Genomic DNA, 25,008 nt, shown 5'->3' on the forward strand with positions numbered 1-25,008 from the left:
GACTGCAGGTATTTTTAGTGCCAAAACCACCAGTGTCCTCTGTGGAATAGGCTGCTGTGATCCTCATCAGTGAACGCTAAGGGACCTTCATCAGGAAAGCTGTAGAGTGGAGCTACCTTGGGGGATACTGAGGTCCTCAGTTGCAAAGGCTGCAGGGTCCTCTGCAGAGCAGGCTGTGGGGACTGCAGTGGCCTTTCCTCCTGGCTGGTGACAACTGCCTCCTGCTTCTTTGCTCCTAGATGTCTCAAAACTCTCAAATGTGCCATCTCCCTGTGATGCTTTCTGTATGGTAATTCTGGGATTTTTGTCCACCGTGTTCCTGCACTTATTTAATTGGACCCTTGAGGTCTCCAAGGGATGTTTTCTTTCTTAGAGAGCTGTCTAACTGTTGGTTTTGCTTTTTGTATGTGTGTTTATGGTTTCTTTTGTGGGAGGGGAGGTGAGCAGATTAAAGTTAGTATCCCCTACTCTGTCATTTTGCTAATATCACTCCCCCAGGACATCATTTTGAAGGTACCCTAACACTATCCCACTATCATGGGATAATACTTGAGCATGTGGAGCTGAGAGTATTTAGCATTTGGGAGAAATGGGAATTGCTTTGATGACGGGTGCATTGATGTCTCTTGTATCCTCCAAAATGCCTGTGACAAGAATTCTTATCGTGCAGCTTCTTCTAACAGTGTGATTTTGGCTCTCCTCCCGTTAAGCCTACTGCTTTACACTTCATTTCTGTTGACTCTTGGCGGGGATGTGACTGTAGTAGAAGTAACACTATTTCCCTTGTGAGGCTATAAGAGGCTATTTAGTCTGCATAACTTCTGTCTACTCCTGTGGGGGAAGTGTTGAGGGAACCAAGTAGCCATATGAATCGGCAAACAGCCCCATCTGAGAACCCTGTATCCAGTGTCAACCACCTTTGAGATGAAACCTTCCCCACCCACCCTCTGACTGCATCCTTAGGAAAACCTGGCAGGAGCTTTTCTGAGCCCAGGCAACATCCAGAAGAGCAGAGATAATAAGCAGATGATTGCACTTTTCATGTGTCATTAAGTTTGGGGGTAGTTCGTTTTGTTTGCATCAATAGTACCCAGAATACCAACTTATAGAAGGAATATAGAATTAGAAAGTCAGTTATTGATACTAAATGAACCTGGGTCCATTTTATATTTCTTACAATATTTTCACAGCTTGTCTCTGACATTATGGTAAAATAAAAAGTTATAAAGAGTATGTGCAAATGTACAAAAGGTAATGGAGAGAGAATCAAGGAGACCCAATAAATGAAAACTGATTCCATGTATACATATTAGAAAACTTAATATTGTAAGCATAACAGCTCTCCCCAAATTAATTCAATACAGTGACAATCAAAATCACTGGGGATTTTTGTTGAAATTGAAAAGATGTTTCTAACTTAGATGAACAAGCAAAGAGGCAAAAGACAGCCATGGTAATTTTACATAAGGAGAGAGAAATGGGAGGACTCAAAATGAAAACCTATATTAAATAACCATACTGTGGTTGGGTGCAGTGATTCACACCTGTAGTTTCTGCAGTTCGGGAGGCAGAGGTGTGTGGATAGCTTGAGCTCACGAGTTTGAGATCAGCCTGTGAAACATGGTGAAACCCCAATACTACAAAAAGTACAAAAAAAATTGCTGGACATGGTGGTGCACACCTGTGGTCTCAGCTACTTGAGAGGCTAGGTAAGAAGGTCCCTTGAGCCTGGGACACAGAGGGTCCAGTGAGCTGAGATTGCAGCACTACACTCCAGTTTGAGCAAAAAAGCAAGACCTTGTTTCAAAAAATACTAAATTAATTAATTAAAATTTTTTTGATTTATTGTTTTAGTGAAGGACAAGACAGATAACATAGCACAATGAGTTAGAGAATCTGAAACCAGTTCTGCATATATACATAGTCACTCAATTTACAATAAAAGTTCTACAACGATTTTCTCAAAACACTTGTACTGGAAAAAAACACATTAAACTGGGTGTTAATTAACAACACAAATTTATTTTCTCACAGTTCTGCACACTGGGAAGTGTAGGGTAAAGCCACTGGCAATCTCAGTGTTTGGTGAGGGTTGCTCCTGTTTCCAAGGTGGCACCTTAAAGGCAGCTAGAGAGAAAGGCCAGCTCTCACACAAATAAGAGCCCACCAGACTAATAGTGGAGCTCTCAGCAGAAATCCTACAAACTGGAAGAGACTGTGGGTCAATATTCAATACTCTCAAAGAAAAGAAGCTCCAACCCAGATTTTATATCCAGTCAAACTAAGCTTCATAAGTGAGGACAAATAAGATCCTTTTAAGACAAGCAAATGCTAAGGGAATACATCACTGCTAAACCTGCCTTACAAGAGTTCCTGAAGGAACCACTAAATATGGAAAGGAAAGACCATTACCAGCCACTACAAAAACACACTGAAGTACTCAGACAAATGATGCAATAAAACAACCACATAAACAAGTCTGTGAAATAACCAGCCTACATGATGACAGGATCAAATCCACACATATTCACACTAACCTTAGATGTAAATGGGGTAAGTGCTCCAATTAAAAGATATCGTGTGGAAAGCTGGGAAAAGAACTAAGATTCATCGGTATGCTGTTTCAAGAGACCCATGTCACATGAAATGACAAATGACACATATAGGCTCAAAATAAAGAAATGGAGAAAAATCTACCAAGGAAATGGAAAACAAAAAAAGTAGGGATTGCAGTTTCTGACAAAACAGATTTTAAACCAACAAAGATTAAAAAAAGACAAAGCAGTGTAAACCCTTCAGGCTCCAGGCAGCTGATGGTGACACTAAAATCTGTCTCTGATCCATGACCACTAAACCCCTCTGGGATGGTAGTGACCCTGTTGTATCCACCATAGATGAGGAACCAGGGGACCTTCCCAGGTTTCTGCTGATACCAAGCTAAAGCATTCCCAGTGTTCTGACTGCACACACACATGAGGAAGTCTCTGTTCCCTGAAGAGGAAGACAAGGAGTCAGTTGACTGCATCAACATAACTTCTCTGGAGAATCTGAGATAGGAATATAATAGGAAAGCCACCCACATAAACCACATGAAGTGCACCATCCTCATAGTATAGCCACAATCTCTGATCTACATTGAATTATAATTACTGTTCTTGCTCAGCAGGGATGCCAGGTCAGAGGAACCAACAAGGTTGAGTTTCAGTGCAGAACTATCTACTCTTCCCCTCACTTAGGAGCTAGAGTACAGAAGGCAGAGAAGATGAACTTGAGCTTCCGTGAGTCTTTCTGGGCCCTAACTGAGCCGTTCTTCCCCTGAGTTCTGACCCAGACATTGATATGAGCTCTGAACAGCAGCATGGCTAGGAGGAACATGCAAAGAAGCATGGAAAGTGCTGTGCTTCTGCAGAGACCACCTGCCTCCTCTTCTTTGCACTGAGAAGCCCCTGCCCAGGTGGTCAGGTCAGAAAGCTATTGGCTCAGCATGGGGGTAGACCTTCTCCCCTCTGGACACACAATTTAATCCCTGTCCTCCTACCTCACGAGTTACCTAGGCTCAGACAGATGGTGTTTAGTACAAACCTCCTGGGAGAAAAAAAAATAAAAATCTGTGGTTTCTTTTTCTCTTTCTTCCCCCAACATGCCCAGTCATTTTCCTGGCTGCATGATTGTACCTGGCTGAAGTCATGGATCAGAAATTCATCTTCTGTACACACTTTTCCTCCGCAGCTTATACATCTTTTCTATGAGCGCTGAACATTTTTCCATTCTTTGGAAGAACTAGAAAAGGACATCACTTTATTAGGCCAAGCACTGTGGGTGAATGAGTGACCGCAGCTGCAAAGATAAGCAGACTCCAGGCTCAGACTCATTATTGTGTGATTCCACTCCCTGCAGAGTGATGATGGTGCTGTCCTGCTGGCCAGGAAAAATGGGGGTGGCATCTTCTCTTCTTTAGAGCACTCCATTCTGTATAGCACAGCCATTCGCCCAGACTCAGACTCTTTCCCTTTAACAGTTTTGAAAACCTCTCTTCACACCACTGATGGAAATGAGAATCTTATCGGGTGTTTTCTTGTTTTCCTCAGAATTGTGAACATGTAGTGGTGAGTGAGGTTCCCCTGAACAGGGTGAGAAGTTCTTTGAATCACATTCCATTTAAAATTGTTAATAACAATTGTAGAAATTTGTTTTCTTTCTTATTTAAATATGTAGGTAATGTATTCAGTTTTCTCTCTTGGCTAACAAAACTGAAATATCAGTTATCTGACTCCTGATATAATCTGATAACTTTTGTCTTTTAAATGGGAAGTCAATAAATTTACTGTAGTTATAACTTATGTAGCATATATTATATGTCATTATATATGAAATATAATGTAATCAATTGAGTATCATAATGTTATTTTATTATTGTACATTTTTTAGGAAATACAACCTAAAATATCACTTGAGACAAATTACATAAGTTCTGAGAATTGTAATTTTCCTTATTTCCTAAAGACTGAGTATGAAAAAGGAATAAAAAAAGGACAAGGGAACATTGTCCATATAAGAAACAGTTTATTCCACTCTTTACAGTCCTCCCAGACTTCTAGACATGCAGACTCCTGGGAAGAGTGCCCCCACTGAGCACCTATTGTTTGCCGGGTGCTCCCATTACACTGGGATACAGCAATGCAAATAATAGGCAATGGCCCCTGACCCCATGAAGCTTAAATTCCACTAGAGGGAGTCAGCCTATCAAGTGTAAAATCATAATGAAATAAATTATATCATGAGTCAGAATGTGAAAAGTGCTTCAGACAGAAGTGTGGAGTAGAGTGTCTTATGAACACATTCAGAGGGATCATTAAGATGAGAAGCTCTGGTTTGGCTTTGGGAGTGAGGGATGAAGTCCATGAAAGGTCTTGGGAAAAGCATCACCACTGAGAAAGCAATGAGATTAGAGATCCAAGGGCGTGGCAGTGTGAGGCTTGTTTAGGGCAGAACCAGGAAACCAGAGAGTCCGGAGCTCAGTGAGTCAGTGGACAGAGCAATGAAAGGGTTTGTATAAGTAACAGGGAGGGTTCAGGGAAAATGGGGCCAGGTGGGCACTGGAAGAAATTGACCTTTTACTCTGATCATTCTCTTTTGCTAGGTCTCTTTGCACTAGGACCCTTGCTGGTCAACTGTAAGCAGGTGCCTTAGAAAATCAGGCAGGTTCTCCAGGCAGAGACCATCAGCAGCCCCAAACCTGGGCTTCCCAGATATGTCTGAGGACCATATAGTTGGCAATTATACCTTGTGTGACAGATGCACTCTGGATTCATGGCAAGGCCCAGAGAATCCTTCATTTTTAGTATTTGTATCTTTACTCCCATGCCCCCAAGACTTTATAGTTTAGATTCCCATTTCCTGTATTGAGAAAAAGTTCTACCTGGAATTCCAAGAGTGCTGTCTCCTTTATGATATTAATTCCAATTCACACTATAACTCAGACTTCTCAGGCATAATCATCTCTGTTCTTCATGCAATCAGAAGAGGCTTTGCCATGCCTGTGCTGCTGGGGATGAGGAGAAGGGAAGACAGTTAAGTTAAAGAAGAGGCTTCAGGGTACCTTGTGCAAAAACTTTCCAATGACCTTCAAAGTGTGGATGCTATTTGGGAAATGTTCTCAGCAGATGGAGGCACTAGGAGGAGTAGCTAGGGCAGTGCAGACTCACATTATCTGCTTCCCTGGGGGTTTTTGTTATGGCTTGTAACACTGTGGACGGGGTAGTATAATCCTGTTGACACTAATAAGTTGCAACATCTTCAGATTGCAGGCTGCTGATGGTGAGAGTGAAATCTGTCCCAGATCCACTGCCACTGAACCGAGATGGGGCCCCTGTCTGCAAACTGGATGTAGCATAGATCAGGAGCTTAGGGACTTTCCCTGGTTTCTGCTGATACCAGGCTAACTCATTGTTAATGCCCTGGCTTGCCCGGCAAGTGCTGGTGACTGTGTCTCCTACAGATGCAGACAGGGAGGATGGAGACTGGGTCATCTGGATGTCACATCTGATACCTGAGTTTGGAAGCATAAAAACAAACATCGACACAATCAATCATGTTATAAGAAGCCCTCCCCGAAAATCCAACCAGTCCTGAGCACAGTGGCTGAGTAAACTCCCAAAGTTCTCCTTCCTTACCTGAGAGCCAGAGCAGCAGGAACCCCAGGAGCTGAGTAGGGACCCCACGTCCATTCTGTGTCCTGACTGAGACTGACTCCTGCACAGAGTGTGATCAACCTATTAAGAAGTCTTCAGGGCAGGGGGCTGTGCTCTGGGAACATGCAAATCAGAAGGGGATGGGGCCCACTGGGCACAGCTGCAGGGCTGGCTCAACTCAGTAACTCAGCACAGGGACAGTGTCCCCAGGGTCTCAGATCAGACCAGTGAAACCCAGATTTGTCTTTAATCGGTTTCTTCCTGGGGGCCAATTTGTAATGAAGAACATTTTTTGATACTTGTCAAAATTTGAAATGCTGCTGAGTACATGAGGGAGTAATGTATTCCATTGGCATATGGGGATTATTTGGGAGAATATTATTCTCTGTAGGAAACTCAAAAGTAAAGTTTTTAGAGTGTGGAATCAGCATGTCTTCAAAATACTCTGAAAGGGAAGGGCGTACTTTGTGCTATGCTTACAGCACTTCTGTGAGTGTAAAATTATTCCTTCTTAAACAATTGAAGAAAAATATTTATTGAGATAATGCTAAGCATATTTGTAAGTATTTTATAGTAACCTTAAGCCATTCTTATTATCAGTACAATGTCAAGCAATTCACTGCAGGTGCACAAAGATAGTGCTGTTAAGTCCTCAAATCATGTATCGCTCACATTTCCACCGTTATGCAAACCTATAGGCCTCAGTAATGCCCAGACAATATACGAGCTGCATCTTATTTTTGCTTTGGGGATCTCTCTATTATACCTCCTTTTCTGTCATTGGATATTTTTCCCAGGGTTTATAAGAAGAAAGTGCTCACTAGTGATGCCAGATCTGATTACTTCAAAAAAAAGTTACCTGTTTCTTCATCCAATCATAGGACCATGGATTAAGATAAACTTGAAATTATCTAAGGATCAATTGTCTCTAAAATAAAAAGACCAGTATTATATCCACTGAGTAATGCTCTGAGTGGCACTGCTCACCAGCGTGTTCCTGGGGGCTCTGGAGCTGCTCCTCTGGAGCCTGGATTTCTGGAGAGCATGTAAAGGAGAGAACTTGGGAAAGATCAGTACAGTGAACCCTCTCTCCTAGTGAGGGCAGCTGCTGCTCAGTGCATGTGGTTGCCTTGCACTATCAAAGGCACTTTCCTCTTTCACTGTTTAGCTGTAAGTGGGGACATTCTGACCAAGATGCTGGCCTCCTGTCTGACATCCAGGACAGAGAGTCTTCATCTCCTATCAAGCAAATGCCCATGTATATGGAGAAATCACTTGGATTTGGATAAAACTGGACACAGATTTGGACCCATTATATCTCACATCATCTCAGCCTGGTTCAGCAGCAGAGGAAGTGGATCCACCTACATCAGCATCAGTGGGCTGCAGCCTGGGGTTCTGGGGAGTATTACTGATTCATGAGTAGAAGTGGCCAAATGACCCTGGTGTAGCATCTGCACACACCCTCCTGCTGCCCATTCAGGGGCCTGAATTGTAAGGAAACTTGCTTGTGTAGGGTGAAATGTGAAAATTTGATTTTGCCCTCTAAAGGTTTGCTTAAAATGAATGGACACAAGATAAATAATAGGGGAAAAAGGCAAACAAATTTATTTAACATGCAGAGGAAATATCAAAGTAGAGTGGTTATCCAGAAAACCCAGTGAGATCCAGGTGTTTATACATCCTTTACAGGGGAGAGGGAGGTGGGGACTGTAAGCAACCTAGAGAGAGTAAATGATGTAAAATAAAATGAATGAGTCCTCAAAAAAATAGGTAATACCCTGTCTGGATGAAGTCAACTTCCAATCTCTTTTGAATTTAACTCCTAGTGCATGTTAGTATTTCCTGATAGATCAACATTCCCAGGGAGGGTTTTCATGACAATTGGCTTCCTTCTGGAGTAAAAGAGACTTTGTCCAATTGATGTTTTCTAAATGCTTTCAATTTGAAATAAACATTACACAAATGCAGCATATCTGGAGATGTTATTTCCCAGGTTCCTTGACTTGCAACTGACCTGCCCAGAAACATCATTCTAGAGGGATGCAGCTTCAGGTGGAAGATACAGGTGCTTTTTTCTGGATAGACGCATCAGTCTGTGTCTGCACCCAGACCTTTCTCTTTCACTGTGCTTCTGTTGATTCCCCATGGCCATCTCTGCCCCTTAAAGGCAGCTCTGCCTGCATGCATGGCAGACCACAGGGCTTGTAATGAGCCTTCCATTGGTCAGTGCTATGATTTCACTGTGTCCCCTCAAATCTATCTGCTGTTAAATTTGATGGAAATTTTCTTTTATCTTTAGAAGAAAACAGAGTTCTCTCCACTCTGTTCCACTCTTGCTGCTGAGGATGGGCATTGGGGCAGCCACTGTGAGGAAGGAGGGTGGCTGTGCTCTGAGAGTGGTCATGCCTCCTGCCCACCTGAGTGACCTCATGAAGCAGAGCTACCCACACCACCAAGGCCACCTGCCTGTTTCTGACCTGCCATGGCATAGACACAGAAACCTTATCATATTTAGTCTACCATATCTTGAGGCTGCTTTGTAATTGGCAATTTGATTGTCTTCTGATTCTGCTTGGTGTCCACTTTCAGTTTTTTGAATCATTTATTTTCAACACTTTGATTTAAGAGTGTAGCCCCTTGGGGTATCACCATCATGTAAATTTTGAGCTTGTTCATTTTTTAAGTGTATCCAGCCACCTTGGAGTGGTTTAGAACTTATTCCCTGTCTCACATCAAAGCAGATTCTATAGTGACTAGGTGCTGTCAATCACATGAGGGCTAACGATGATGATCCCTGCTCACCTCCTGCTCTAGCTACTCACACTTTGTTGTCTCCCACTGAGTTCTGTAATATTTCATATCTTTTAACCTCCATGTTGCATTTAGCAGTACTTTTAAATAGTGTATTAAGTGTTGTGCTTTTTAATTTGATTACTCCAGTTTGATTGATTTCTATATAAATTTATCCACACACCTTTTAAATTTAACAAAAATGATACTGAAATTTTAATTGCGCTTGCCATGAAATTCATTATCTTGGAGTTGAAAATCATCTCAAATACACTTTAAACCCTACGCCTGAAGCAAGAGCTTCTTATTCTGTTGCTTCAATCATTCTTTTGTTTCTGTCACACCATGTTCTGTCATGTAACTGACATGACTCATCATTAATTTTGATAGAACTTCAGAACACTATTTTCAGTGGAATCAATTGAAAGCATAAGTTTTTTGTGCTTTTACAACTAAAAGAAAGGATTTCTGTATATTTTCTGGTAATGATGAAGTAGTATGAAGATAAAATATTTTTGTATTATTTGAAGTATTTTCTTATGAGAGCATCATAGTAAATGTGTCATCTCTAAAATAGCACTTAGGTTAAATACTTTTGAAATTCTTAAAATTGGGGTGAAGAAGAAAAACATCGTACGTTATTTCATTTAGTAAAGTCTGTGTTCTACATCTTCAAATATGCTCTTTATGTTCAAAACTCACTTTTGGAATTGCAAGAACTTTGTTTCACTGGAAGGAAGGTAATTGAGGAAAATTAAAATATTTTGGCATTAGAGTCTTATATCTGCCGTGAATTTACAAAGCCTATGCATAGCCAAAAATCAAACATTTTTACTAATTATTCTTAGCTATCCTACTCTGAGGACAGCTTGTGTAGAATGCTTTCTCAGCATGACACTGGAGAGGGCACTATAGTTCATAATTGATAAAGGAGATACAAAGTTTTTGGTAAAGTGGGACAAAAACAGTATCTCAATATGACCAAGTATTATCTTGTATAAGATGCACCCTAAACTGACAATTTCCAAAATGTGTTCCCCTTGTGTTGTCACTAATCTGCGTCCATGGACTGGTTGTTCTGTCAACCAAATGTGTTTGAAAAATGTGGGCAAGACAAGGAGGGTGAGGATAAGATTTTATTCATTCTTTTTTTTGTCATAGCTTCTTGCTCACAGGGCATGTGGCCAACTGAATTCTCCTACTGCTGATGTCATTCCCGGGTGGTGGCAGCTGATGGGGCCTTAACATATGAGATTGAGGTACAATTGAGGATTCACGGGCCAGAGTCATTAGCAGCAGACTCTGACCCTGAGTTCTGCAACAGCCTCCTCTTCTGCAAACGCAGAGACCCAGCGGGGCTCCTACCCAGAAAAGCAGTGCATGTGAGCAGCTGGGCAACCCCAGCAGGGAGGTTTCTTTTTGATTATGTAGCACTGTGGAAGGAATTTGTAGATTTTTGCATGCAGTAATAAATGCCAATATCCTCAGCCTCTACTCTGCTGATTTTCAGTGTCAAATCTGTGCCTGACCCACTGCCACTGAACCTGTCAGGGACTCCAGAGGCGCAGTTGGAACCCAAATCGATCAGGAGCTGTGGAGACTGGCCTGGCTTCTGCAGGTACCAGTGCAAATAGGTGTATCCATCACTATGCAGGAGGCTCTGACTAGACCTGCAGGAGATGGAGGCCGGCTCTCCAGAGGTGACGGGCAGGGAGAGTGGAGTCTGGGTCATCACAATGTCCCCACTGGACCCTGAATCAATGAGAGAAAACTACAAAGTTGTGTAAAAACATTATGAGCTTAAAAACATTTTGCTTATAATATTGATTTATTTTTTAAAAAATAATTTTGATTCACATCACAAAAAATAAACTTTTAACAATGAGCCCATTATTTACTAGGTACAAGAGATCCTTTTATTTTTCAAGATAGTATTCAGAGTACTGGTTGTTGTTCCTTTCAGATGGTTTCTAACTATTCACAGGGCAAATTATAAATTCCCTTCCCTGAAACATAAGCCGTACACCTCTAACACTTGGTTAGAATAAGCATGGGACACGGTGGAGTCCCAGAGCTCATCCTTCCACCCCATGCTCTACACTCATCTCCTTTTGTGCTTACCAGGCACCCAGAGCATCCGTAGCCCCGGGAGCTGAGCAGAGAGCCTCATTGTGAGAAATTGAATACAGGAGTCCTGACCAGTGAAGACAAGGTTGTAGCTGAGCTTTTATCTCAGACTGATAAGAGAAGGTCCTTCCTAGGGGACAATATGCAAATCCTCTGGTGGGTGCAGGGGTGTGGAAACAGCCAGTGGGGGAGGGGTATGTTTATTCTGTGAGCAAGGTGACATCAGTTGTCCTTCGAAGGAAGACAAAGAAAGATGAAGTCATATTTGCCTATACTGATGTGAATAAGGATCTGACGGTGGAAGTTGGAACCTTGGGCCGGGAAACACTGTGTAGTGCATGCCATGCTGAGAAAGCAGAAGGACCCTGATGATGTAGAAATGTGTGTCTAGGATGCATCTCTGGAAGGTGAACGCCATTCTGCATGGTTCCCTCCCAGTCAATCAATCTAGAGAAAGAAATAGCCCCATCCCCACAAGCACTGACACGCGGAGAGCCTACAAATAAAAAGCAGTCTTGAGCCACTTCAACAGCGGTCTGGTATCTGCTGTTTCCAGGATAACTGTTCAAGAATGTTCGATGCAAGTGCTGGGATCTTCCCTCCACTGGCACCGGGTGAGTGAGCTTCATTAGAGCACTCTGTCCAACGGCCTCACAGGGAGAAGGATGTGAGTCTCTACATTTAGAGCCGAGAGCCCAGCTTGAGTAAGAGGAAACGGGGCAGGAATTTTATGCCTCGGGTGGTGACTATGGAATTCCTGATGAGCAGTTGTTGAACCTGGAATATATCCCATCCTTATCATCTCACCTATACCAGATTAGCCAGAGGGCTCTCTCAAAAGAGAAGAATTTCATAGGCTCATGATGAGAATGAACAAGAAATAACTTTGCATTATGTTTTTCTGGGTGGTGTTTAAGAAAACTCTTTTTACAGTCTTCCTCATTGTGTGGAATGAGGTCCTGTCAGGTCTTTGTCAACTCTGAGGGAGACCTGAGTCTCCACCAGCCTGTATGTGGTGTGGCCACAGTCATGAGTCCACAGTTCAAACAGAGATGCTGTGAGAAGTAGAAGAGCTGGATCCACAGTTTTATGTGTTGAATCACCTGTATCTGTAACTGGCTTGTTCTTCACATTCATGTAAAGACAACCAAAGATTATGGATGTGAGTCTGCAACACAGCTAATAATTAACATAGCGAAACAACCTGACTATTCTTTATCTGTCAATACTGTGCTTTATATTGCATTGAACAACTCCTGATAAATGGTGCCTAATTGCTTTCACAGGGACACTCACTGTCCTGCAGGGGAAAACAATCTAAGAAGAATGAAATAGTAAATTTCTGTACTATGCAATGTTCGGAAATGTAACCCATAGTCATATCTGTTTAAAAACAATATGTACAAATGAACAAAGTTTTAAGTATGATTCCACAAGAAAGTTTGGTTTCTACCAAAATATGATATTTATGAAGAATCTACCAAAATAAGATGTTTTTCACAAGGTTGGAAAAAATAATTAAGTAAAAATGATACTGACTTTAAATGTTAAACTCCGGGGTGATAACCTGTGTTGATGATCACAGATTGTGATAAGGAGGTACGATTAGAATGAAAGCCTCATATTTTACTATTTAATATGTTTGTGATTTTCCTTCGTTAAATTTTGTAACTTCTCTGTGTAAGATCTTGTTTGCAAGAGAGTTTGAGGAGCTTGTGGGGTGATCAAGGAAAAAGAGATGGCCACAAGAGTGTAATAGTCCACACAACTTTTATGGGGTGAAGCTTTGACGGGTTTTCAGGGAGATGTTCCTCGCAGCAGGAGTCTGAGCCGGGGCTAAGGTGCCAAGGTTGCTTCTCAGAAGCTGGGAATGGGGATTTACTGGAGAAGGGGCTATGTGTCCAGGGGGATATCACACAGCAGCACAGCGGGGAGATTCTGGGTCATAGAGTTCCCAGGGCAATGGTAGTTTGGGGTTTGCATAACCTGGGGCTTATCTATTACCAGTGGGTGTGGGTAAAATATCTTGGAATAGACAAATCAAGCAATTTTTAAATGGCTAAAAGTCTTCATTAGGCTATTTATGGAATGATTGTATTGTAAAATTTGAGTTTGTCACATGTCATTGAGAAATAAGCCTGCACTTTAGAAATAACACCGGGTCAGTTCACATGGGCCATTATTGGTTCATTAATATAACCCTGTGGCCCATTCTGCAGACTTCTTCTACAGACTGAGTTAGTCCAGATAGCTCAATCCCACATTGCTGTGGATGAGATGGAGTCACACAAAGCCCTGTTCTCCACCTGGACCTCACTGGACAATTTTTCTGATTAAAAATGAATATTTTCCTTGGGTGAGAATTGAGACCAAACCGACAGCAGAGGGAACGTCCCTCTGTGTAACTCCAGGTAATCTTGACTCGATTTCTGCCTTGCAGACACCTCAGATTGGTGCTGGCCACATTATCTCACTAACTACAAACTGTCACTCACTAGAACATCAATTCGTGGATGAATATTCTGTACACAGGGAGTTCAGAGTAGGCTCTTTGAATGTGTTATTTCTGAGAAAAAAATCTTTCTGAACTCTGGGCGAAACATGTTTGTTTACAAGCCTGACTCTTTGGTTCTTCAAGATCCTTTCCTAAATCTTCCTCATCCAAATTTGTTTCTAAATTTTTAATTATTGTTTTTCTTTTTCATGGAAAATACAAAAAAAAAAATATAATGTACAGACTTAGCTATGAGATTAGTGGAAACCTTTGTTGGCATGAAGGCTTTTTCTCTGTGCATGTTAATCTTTCTGCAGAGCCCACCTCACCCACAATCAAAATACACAAGGTGAACTAATGATTCGATTGCCTCTCTGAACATTCTGTGTTTTATACGTTCTTTATTTTCTCTAAGATCCCATCACTTCTCAATCTTAAAGAAAGGAGCCTTGTTTCTAAAATAAGGTCTGCCTAGAGCCACAGATTCTTCCATTGTTAAGCTGTGATTCTGACCACTAGTAAGAATTTCTATTTCAAACAAATTACCTATATTGCATCTTGAAACCATATGCCAGCTAAAAGAGATTGCTCTTGTTTAGAAGTATACTCAGGAATATAATTTAGCAGCAAACATTTGCTTTAATTTTTTCACTTAATCAACTAAATTCTTTTTCTTTTGCCTTAGATAATTTTTGGTGCAATCAGAGGTCTTGAGTGAATAGATTAAATAAATTCTTATATTTTGTTTCAAATTTCTTCTTGGACTGTTAGATTCCATCCTATGTGAAAACCCATACAGTCTCTGGTTTTAGAGCTGGCTATTTTCCAAAGCAAGAATGGAAAAAATAAATAAGATCTGCCTAAATAAGTAATTGCCAAGTCATCATAGACTCCAGATATTTGTAAGCTTTATAATTTTATCCAGTGGCTGTTCCAGAGAGCTCAGAAACATTTATTTTATTCCATCCTTTGTTGTTCTTGTTGTTGTTGTTTTCTATTACTGATTGATATGTTTTGGCTCTGTGTCCCCACCCAAATCTCTATTACTGATTGATATGTTTTGGCTCTGTGTCCCCACCCAAACCTCTTCTTGAATTGTAATCCCCATAATCCCCACCTGTCAAGGGTGGGACCAGGTGGAGGTAATTAGATCATGGAGGTGGTTTCCCCCATGTTGTTTTTGTGATAGTGAGTGAGTCTCACGAGATGTGTTGGTTTTCTAAGGGGCTTCCCCCTTCTCTTGGACTCATTCTCACTCCTGCTATCCTGTGAAGAGGTCCTTTCTGCCATGATTGTAAGTTTCTTGAGGCTTCCCCATCCATGCAGAACTGTGAAACTATTAAACCTCTTTATAAATTAGCCGGCCGAGCGCAGTGGCTCATGCCTGTAATCCTAGCACTTTGGGAGGCCAAGGTGGACGGATCACGAGGTCAGGAGATTGAGATCATCCTGGATAACACAGTGAAACCCCGTCTCTACTGAAAATACAAAAACCAGAAAAAAAAAAAATTAGCTGGGTGTGGTGGTTGGTGCCTGTAGTCCCAGCTACTCAGGAGGCTGAGGCAGGGAAATGGCATGAACCCGGGAGGCAGAGCTTACAGTAAGCAGAGATCACGCCACTGCTCTCCAGCCTGGGTGACACAGCGAGACTCCGTCTCAAAAAAAAAAAAAAAAAAAAAAAAAAAAATTACCCAGTCCCAGGTATTTTTTCATGATAGCATTAGAATGAACTAATACATTAAATTGGTACCCAGGTAGTGAGCCATTGCTATAAGATATCTGTGAATGTGGAAGTGGCTTTGAAACTGGGTAATGGGTAGAGGTTGGGACAGTTTGGAGAACTCAGAAGACAGGAAGATGTGGCAAAGTTTGGAACTTCCTAGAGACTTGTTGAATGGTTTAGACCAAAATGCTGATAGTGATATGGACAATAAAGTTTAGGCTGAGGTGGTCTCAGATGAAGATGAGAAACCTATTGGGAACTGGAATAGAGATGATTCTTGTTGTACTTTAGCAAAGATACTGGTAGCATTTTGCCCCTGCCCTAGAGACCTGTGGAACTTTGAATTTGAGAGGCATGATTTAAGGTATCTGGTGGAATAAATTTCTAAGCAGCAAATCATTCAAGAGATTACTTGAATGCTTTTAAAAGCATTCGGTTTTATACAAAGATATGGTTTGGGATTGGAAATTACATTTAAAAGGGAAGCAGACCATAAAAGTTCAAAAAATTTGCAGCCTCATGATGTGACAGAAAAGAAAAACCCATTTTCTGAGAAATTCAAGGTGGCTGCAGAAATTTGCATAAGTAATGAGGAGCCAAATGTTAATCACCAAGACAATGGGGAGAACGTCTCCAGGACATGTCAGAGGTCTTCAGGGCAGCTCATTTGACCTCAGGCCTTGAGGCTTAGGAAGATAAAATGGGCAATGCAAGATGTGCCCCTACCCTCAACTCTGAAAGAATGGCATTTAGTATTTGTAAAAGCCTTGAGGAAGTTTGGCTTTGTAGACAAAACTCCAGAAGGACCCGAGATTATAACTGGGGTAATCACAGCAAGCTGCAGAGGTAGCAGGGAGCTTGTATTGAGAATTTCACACCATTTTTCTGGCTTTGTCTCTTCTCTGAGTTTAAAGGCCATTCAGTCCTCTACGAAATAAACGTGGCCATGTGGAAGCAACATATTTAAGAGTATGCAGACCTGGGTTCCAAGCTCAGCCCTGGCAATTGCTGACCATGTATCTTTGGGCAAACCACCTCTGTTGGACAGTTTCAATTATGGGCTCTGATGAACAGTTTACTCATCTGAAATGTATTGCCGAGGATATCAAGGGCTGTCCTGAGGGTTTCTCTAGTTGATTCACCAGGAATGTACCTGTTCATATAATGTATAAAAAGATTACTCAGGGCCCCTTTTATGCATCCTTGAATGTCTTAGAATGAAGATTCCCTATAAGATACTACTAGTCAGTGAAAGAACACATTCCTCCATATATCATAGCCTCGAGCCCGACACATCACATCCCCCCATATGCCTCCACTTCCTGGGCCCGACACAAACACATTATATCATAGCCTGAAGAATCTCCAATAAGGTTACAACCGATTGTAAAAGCGCAGGAACCGATAAGAAAACTGCTAAAAGTATAAGTTAAAATGTAAACCAATTGTAATGCTGTAACGAGAAGAATTCCCTTGTTTCTCTGTAACTTTACATATCCTGTTTACATCGGGGTATAAGAAGCGAGCGCACGCATTGTTCGAGGCCCTCTTGTATGTTGTGGAACGGAGGGACAAAGTTCGAACTTGCAATAAAGATCCTTGACGCTTGGCTTTGACTCTGGACTCTGGTGGTCTTCTTCGGGGAATAAACGGTCTGGGCATAACATCAGATATTATTTTCAACTAAGAATTATCGTATTTATTCTATAACCAACAGATGCCCCTGTATACACTGTGGGGTTTCCTGCACAATATTTCCACAGTAAAAATCTTCTTCTAACTAATTATGTGTAAGATTAGAGAATTGAAGACAGAGACTACAAATCATCACAGTATCTTTCGGCTAGATGTATCCTAAGCCCCATTTGTATTAGTATTCTGGGGCTGCTATAACAAATTAACAAAATTTTGGTGGGTTAAAGCAACATAAATATGTTCTCTTATAGTTCTGGAAGCCAGAAGTCCAGCATTAGTTTCAGGGATGAAAAGCAGGCTGTCATCAGACCAAGCTTCTACGGGGACTCCAGTGGGAGAGTTTATTTTATTTTATTTTATTTTATTTTTGCTTCTTCCAGCTTTTGTTTGCTTTACCTTTCATTGGCTTGAGTCCACATCACTTCAATCTCTGTTGCTGTCTTCCAATTGCCTGCTCTCCTGCAGCCTTTATTAAAATATCTGTCTGTCTCTATCTTATAAGGACAATTGTGATGTCCTTATAAGAGAGATAGACAGATATTTAATAAAGACAGGCCTGTTTAGGGTTCACCTGGTCAATACAGGATAATCTGCCCATTTCATAATCCTTAATTTACATGTGCAAAGTCCCTTTTCCTATATAAGATAGATGTATAGGCTCCATGGAATAGAATCTGATCATTTGAGCATCATACTCAGCACTAAACCATGAGAGAATGTACTCTCGGTGTTGGTACTCTATACACAACACATGCTCTTCTCTCTCTCTCCCCTCCTCTCTCTCCCTGCCTCTCTTCCTTGTGATTGTAAATCTCCTAAGTGTCCTAAGTTTATCCAGTGCTACCTATGTCCAGGTCAGAGCAGCACACACAGAAGGGTCTTGCTGTGGTTTTGCTTAGAGACCTGCTCCGTCCCTCATTATAATTCAGAAAGAAGGACACAGCCAAAGACAGCCCTCAGCCATCTGGGGAGAAGCTGTCTTTATAGGGAACAGTCACGGGCTATCATTCTCTGAACCTTTGCTTATCTCAGATGCCTGTGGGCTTCAATCCTCAGTGGGGGTCTGTGTGGCCCCTGACTTGAGTAGGAACCAACAGGATCCTTATCAGAATATCTGATTCACAGAAGGCAGCGAGTGTAAGGTAGGAGATAGTCAGGACTTGTATTCTGAGCACGGATCACAACATTGGTCATGACAATGCTGATCAAAACAGGATCTGGACAAAACAGGATGCACTACAGAAACTGGCCCAAACCAGCTAGAACCAAGAGGTTGACAAAAACGACCTCCAGACTACAGCGTGAGTCAGTCTTCCCCTGAGGGCTCCCGTCAGACAGAGTGGCCACCATGGCTCAGTGGTGGGTGGTTATAGTATGAAACCCCTCTGTGGTCTTTTCACAGCCTCCATCTGACTGCAGTGATGTGGGATTTCTCTGTCCAACCTTTCATGGCTCGAGCAGCTTCTAGGACTCTGTTCACAATGGGAGGTTATCAAGGTAGTTAGGCTGCTCATGAATAGAGTGACATCTGTCCAGACTCACCCACTTGACCCAGGCTGGCATCATGTCCAGGGGGCTGTGGGAGCCAGCAAGAACTAGCAGCCAGGCGTATTTTCCCATTAAGCTAGGCAAGGACACTGCTATTACCCTGACTGGCCCTGCTAGTAAGAATGACCCTGTCTCCTAGAACACAGGGAGGGGCCTGGAGATGAGCACCCACAATATCCCAACTGTCATGTAAGTGAGGAACAAATATGAACATATCCAAATATTAATTCTAAGTAAATGCTTTATTCAGTTTATTAAATTCTGATGAGAAAGCAAAATGGGCTAAAAACTTCATCTTCAAGGAAACATTCATGTTTCATGCACAGAAACTGAAGATGAATCCTGAGTCCTCTCTCCTCACCAGAGAGCTGGAAAAGCAGGAGGAAGAGGAACAAAGTTGGGTCCCCACGTCCGCGAGGGCCTCCTGAGGCTGACCTTACTCCGAGAGTGTGGGGAAGGTGGATGAGTCAGCTTGCGCTGCCACACGAAAAACATGGGACTGGATGGCGTAAACCACAGAATTTAATGTTCACATTTCTGGTGCCTGGAATATCCCAGATTGATGTCCAGCAAGGTTTGTTTTCTGGTAAAGACGTTCTTCCTGGTTTGTAGATGCCACCTCCCCCGCCCCGTGACCTCAATTATATCTTTAGAGGTCCTAATTTCTACAGCCACAATGAAAATCAGAAATTCGACATGAATCTGAGGGCACAATTCAGTCCATAGCAGGTGGGCCAAGGCCAACGCCGTGCTTCCAGTCTCAGAGCACAGGGCAGGTTCCCACAACTCAGCACACGGGTGGCTCCTCCCAAGTGCCCAGGTCACAGGAAAGACCTGACTCTAACTCTAGGGCTCCCTGTTGATAATGGGACCCCAGCACTCCTACTTTCCCAGTGTTCCTGAGACCATGGTGTTGTCTTTTGTTTATTGTGGAGTGTGTTTGCCATCTTCAGGCAGGTCTTTGACATAGCAACTTACAGGACATCTGATTCTGTGATTATGAAAATTAATTGATTAATTAATCATAAATAACAAATTAAACAATACATTGAATCAGAAACAAAGGAGGGCCAAATGAAGAGCTTAAAAGTAGTCTGAGTATCTAAAAAAGACATATTTCTTTCAAACAAGAACAGTTAGAGTCACAGATTTTTTAAATAAACGACTTTTTAGCAGCAATTATGAAATAGCAAATGACAACTTCAAATAGGCTATATAAGTTTATAGCCAAAAAAAAGTTTCAAGAATTATGTAAATGCATTTTCAGATTAAAAGAAACAAACAATGAATGTGGGTTTATCAGCAGATCCAATCAGTGGAAAATTTCTCAATTGCATGATTGAGTCAAAAGTACATTTGTCACTGGTGGAAAGCTCCAGATTTTTTTTTGTTTTTTGTTTTTTTGTTTGTTTGTTTGTTTTTTCTGTTTTTGCTTTTGGTCCTTAGAAGAAAACAGCTTTCTCTCCACTCTGTTCCACCTCATGCTGCTGAGGATGACCGTGGAGGCAGTGACTGTGAGGAAGGAAGAAGACTGTGCTCTTAGGGTGGTCGTGCCTCCTGCCCACCTGAGTGAGTTCGTGGAGCAGAGCCACCCACACCACAAAGGCCTCCTGCTTGCCTCTGCACTACCAGGCAACACAGAAACCTTATCACATTTAGTACACCATATTTTGAGGCTTCTTTGTAATAAATTTGATTATGCTGTGATTCTTCTTGTATCTCTCCCTTTTCAGTTTTTGGAATCATTTACTTTTCACCATTTTGACTTGAGAATATAGACCTTTGGGATATCAGCATCAGGTAGATTGTACATTTGTTTCCTAAAAACGTATCTAACCACCTTGAATGGAGTTTGATTTTATCTTCTGTCTCACAGAAAGCAGAAACTCAAGGTGATTAGGTGCTGTCAATCACAGGAGGGCTAAATGACAACGGAATTGCTGTATCTCCTGCTCTTGCTACTTACATCTTATTTTCTTTTACTGTATTCTGTAATAACATTTAGGCTCATTAATGTGTTAATTAGTATTTTTGAATAACATATTACGTGTCTTATGTTTCTTACTTTGAGGGGTATGGTCTGATAAATATTTATATACATTTTTGCCATGCAACTTTTAAACCTAACAGAAATGACACATTGGAATTTTAATTGCACTTACTATGGAATCCTTTATCTTGAAATAAATCATCTCATGTATAATTTAAGTCCCTAGCCTGCACTGATATATTGTTCTATTGACTTAACTAGTCTTTTGTGTCTCTACATCATATTGTCACATGTAAGAAACATCACTCATTACTTGGATTCATATAAATTTATTTGGCAGAACAATCAGATCATGATTATACATGATAACACTTGGTCATACTGGGAAATTGCAATCTTCCCACTTTCCAAACTTTCTCTCTCCTTTACCACTCAAACAAAACTGCCCTCTCTAGTATTATGGTGAAGAAAGCACTATTGCTTTTTTAACAGAAAGCAATTCTGTTAGGTTTAAAAGTTGCATGGCAAAATGTGTATAGATATTTATCAGACCATAGCCTTCCTATTAAGAAAGCATAGGCTGGGCATGGAGGCTCACACCTGTAATTCCAGCACTTTGGGAGCTGAGGCAAGTGGATCTCGAGGTCAGGAGATTGAGACCATCCTGGAAAACGTGGTGAAATCCCATCTCTGCTAAAAGTACAAAAATTAGCTGGGTGTAGTGACGCACGCCTGCAGTCCCAGCTACTCAAGAGACTGAGGTAGGAGAATTGCTTAAACCCAGGAGGCGGAGGTTGCAGTGATCCAAGGTCGTGCCATGCGCTCCAGCCTGGTGACAGAAAGAGACTCCGTCTAAAAAAAAAAAGAAAAGAAAAGAAAAAGAAAAAGAAAAAGGAAGCATGTATATTTACAGCACTATTGTTAATGGAATCTATTAAGAGCATAATTTTTCTATGCATTTACAACTAAAATAGAGGATTCAGATTTATTTTTTTTAAAAGTGTCATATAAAATAACGCATTTATTCAGCCTTTGAATCCTTTTCTTATGAAAACATAGTACTAAGTATTTCCTCTCTAAAACACTATGTCAGTAAAATACTTTTAAAATTCTAAAAATTTGAGGGGGAAATAAAAATCTTATGTAATTCTGCATTATTCCTGTGGTACATTACAGAGACTTTACGTTTTCCTTCTGAGTTATTTTGTTTATTTTCAAAGTCCACTATTGGATTGCAAGAACTCCATTTTCAGTCAGCAAAAGGTAACTGAGGAAAATCAAACTATTTTGGTATTAGAATTTATATCTGCCATGGATTTTCAAAATCTACAAGTAGTAAAGAAAAGCAAACATTTTAACTAATTATTCTTAGCCATACTCCTGTGAGGACAGCTGGTGCAGAATGCTTTCTCCACCATAATATCAGAGAGGCCAGGTTCATGTGAGTGGTAAAGGAGAGAGAATGCTTGGAAAGTGGGAAGATAGCAATTTCCCAGTATGACCTAGTGTTATCATGCATAAAACTATCTCCAAACCAGTCATTTGTAGCATGTATTTCACTTGTGTTACCACTAACTTGCACCCACGATCTAATTGTTCTGCAAAATCAATGGACTCGACAAATGTGGGCCAGACAGGGAGGGTGAGGATGAGCTTTCATTCACTCTTCCTTCATCAGAGCTGGTTGCTCCCAGAGCACGTGGCCACATGTGGCAGCTGATGGGGCCTTAATATATGGGACTAAAACACAGCTGTGGATCTCATGGGCCAGAGTCCTCAGCAGCAAACTCTGCCCTGTATTCTCCAGCAGCCTCCTCTTCTGCAGTCTCAGAGACCCTGCTGAGCTGCTCCCCAGACAAGCAGTGCATGTGAGCAGCTGGGACACCCCAGCAGGGAGGTTCCTGTTCGAGGATGTAGCACTGTGGGAGGAAACTCTATATTTTGCATACAGTAATACACCCCAACATCCTCAGCTTCCACCCGGCTGATTTTCAGGGCTAAATCAGTGCCTGACCCACTGGCACTGAACCTGTCTGGGACTCCAGAGGCCCGGTTGGAAACTTCATAGATCAGGAGCTGTGGAGACTGGCCTGGCTTCTGCAGGTACCAATCCAAACAGGTGTACCCGTCACTATCCAAGAGGCTCTGACTAGACCTGCAGGAGATGGAGGCCGGCTCTCCAGGGATAACAGGCAGGGAGAGTGGAGTCTGGGTCACCACAATATCCCCACTATATCATGAAATAATAACAGAGGTGTGCAAGGTTATATAGATACATTATGAGCAGCTTTCATGATTTTCCTTAAGATACTCATTTACAGTTACATGTATTTTCAAGTTTTGATTTATATCATAAGAAGTAGACTTTCTAAAATAAGCCCATTATTTACTAGCCAGCAGGAAACTCTTTAGTTTCAAGATCTTAACCAGAGTGCTGGTCATTGTTCCTGGGAGGCGATTCATGCTTATTTCTGACACAAAAATATGAATTCTCTTTCCTCGAGTATAGACCATGTGCTTGTAACACATGGTTGAAATAAATACAGGAAGTTGTGAAGACCCCAGATCTCACCCTCCCACCCCATTTTCCCACCGTATTTTAATCCTCTCCTTACCGGGGACCCAGAGCATTAGCAGCCCTGGGAGCTGAACAGGGAGCCTCATTGTGAGAAGGTGACCTGAGGAGTCCTGATCAGTCAAGGCAAGGTTAGGGCTGAGCTTTTATCTTAGACTCAAAAGGGAAGGTCCTCCCTAGGGGACAGTATGCAAATCCCCTGGTGGGTGCAGTGGCGTGGAAAGGTTGATGGGGCAGGGGGAATGTCTCTTCTGTGAACAATGTGACATAAAATGTTCGTTGGAGCAAAACAAACATAGTTCAAGTCAAGTTTGCCTGTGGTCAAGGGAAGAAGGCTCTGACTGTGCAAGTTGGGACCTTGGGCAGGGACACATTGTGCAGTGTGTGCCACATGGAGAAAGCACAAGGACCCTGACAATGTGGAAATGTGTTTCTAGGATGCATCTCTGGGAGGTGAATGCCATCCTGCATGGCTCCCTCCAGTCAGTCTAGAGAAGAAAACAGCCTCATTCCCACAAGCACAGACGGGCAGAGGGCCTGCAAATGAAAAGTGCTCCTGAGCCAGTTCAAGTGTTGCCTGGTGTCTGCTGTTTCCAGGATAACTGGTCAACATTGTCCAATACACGTGTTAGAATCTCCCCTTCCCTGGCACCTGACGACTGAGCCCCATAAGAGCACTCTGTCCAAGGGCCTCACAGGGAGAATGATGTGGGTCTCTACATTTAGAGCCAAGAACCCAGCATAAGTAAGAGGAAAGTGGGCAAGAGTGTTATGCTTCAGGCAGTGAATATAAAATTCCTGGTGACCAACTGTTCAATCTGGGATAGTCCCATCGTGATCATCTCACATATATAAGATTAACCAGCAGGCCCTCATAGGGAAGAATTTCCTCAGTTAATGATACAGAACAAATAAGAAATAACACTGCATGATGTTTTTCAGAGTGGTGTTTAGGAAAACTCTTCTCACACAGTCTCCCTGGTCATATGGGATCAGGTCCTATCAGGGCTTCCAGGTTCTTGCCAACCCTGAGTGAGACCTGAGTCACCCCCAGTCTGGATGTGCTGCAGCCACAGCTGTGAGTCCACATTTCAGAAGGAAATTGTCTATATGAGAAGAGCAAGGACTGCATCTACAGTTTTATGTCTCAGGGTCACCTGTACCTGAAGCTGACAGTTTCATGGTTTCATGTAACGATGCGCACAGCTCAGGGATGTGAGTCTGCCCCACAGCTGATCATTACAAAGGGGATCAATCTCATGTTTCTTCATTTGTTAGTGATGTGCTTAATATTTAATTGAACAGCTCCTGAATAACGGTGCCGATACCAAACACCATCACAAGGACAGTCACATTTCTGGAAAAAAAAAATCCTGGAACAATTGAAAGACTAACTTGTATGGCTATGTAATCTTGGGGAATTTAACAGAAATTCGTATTTTATTGTCCAAGAACATAAACAAATGAAATTCTGGGTATAATTCCAGATGAAATTTGGTTTAAAATATCTTCTGGGAAATCTGCCAAAATAACGCTTTTTCCAAGATTGGAAAAGATAATTGAATAACAATGACATTGACTTTTAAATATTGAATGCCATTGCAATAATTTGGGTTAAGGCAATCAAATTGTACTTAAGAAGTTGGTTTAGAATAAAGGCTCATATTATATGATTTCAAATTTATTTACTCTTTTCCTCATTAAATTTAGTAACTTTTGTGTACTTGACTTTTTCTTTTCTTATGCTATTAACCAATTCTAATCTGCTTCTTAGTCTTGAAAGAATTAGACTCCTAATTAATCATAATAGTGAAAAAAAGAAATGTCAGAGGCTGCAGGAAAAGGAAAAGAAAACACAAAACACAAAACATA

The 25,008-nt window shown here is 41.6% G+C and overlaps 2 pseudogenes across 1 annotated transcript; both read right to left on the reverse strand.

The window, feature by feature from the left end:
• Window positions 1-5,435: 5,435 nt before the first annotated feature.
• LOC111524967 lies at window positions 5,436-18,643 on the reverse strand (annotated as a pseudogene). The gene is made up of 4 exons (XR_004228506.1): window positions 18,566-18,643; window positions 11,106-11,178; window positions 5,706-6,049; window positions 5,436-5,542 (listed from the first exon to the last, which is right to left on the reverse strand). The product of XR_004228506.1 is annotated as an immunoglobulin kappa variable 1-6-like (transcript).
• Window positions 18,644-22,388: 3,745 nt separating this feature from the next.
• LOC111524952 lies at window positions 22,389-23,225 on the reverse strand (annotated as a pseudogene).
• Between the last annotated feature and the right edge of the window lie 1,783 nt (window positions 23,226-25,008).

The sequence above is a fragment of the Piliocolobus tephrosceles genome, chromosome 15, assembly GCF_002776525.5.
Source record: "Piliocolobus tephrosceles isolate RC106 chromosome 15, ASM277652v3, whole genome shotgun sequence".
NCBI classification, from domain to species: Eukaryota; Metazoa; Chordata; class Mammalia; order Primates; family Cercopithecidae; genus Piliocolobus; species Piliocolobus tephrosceles.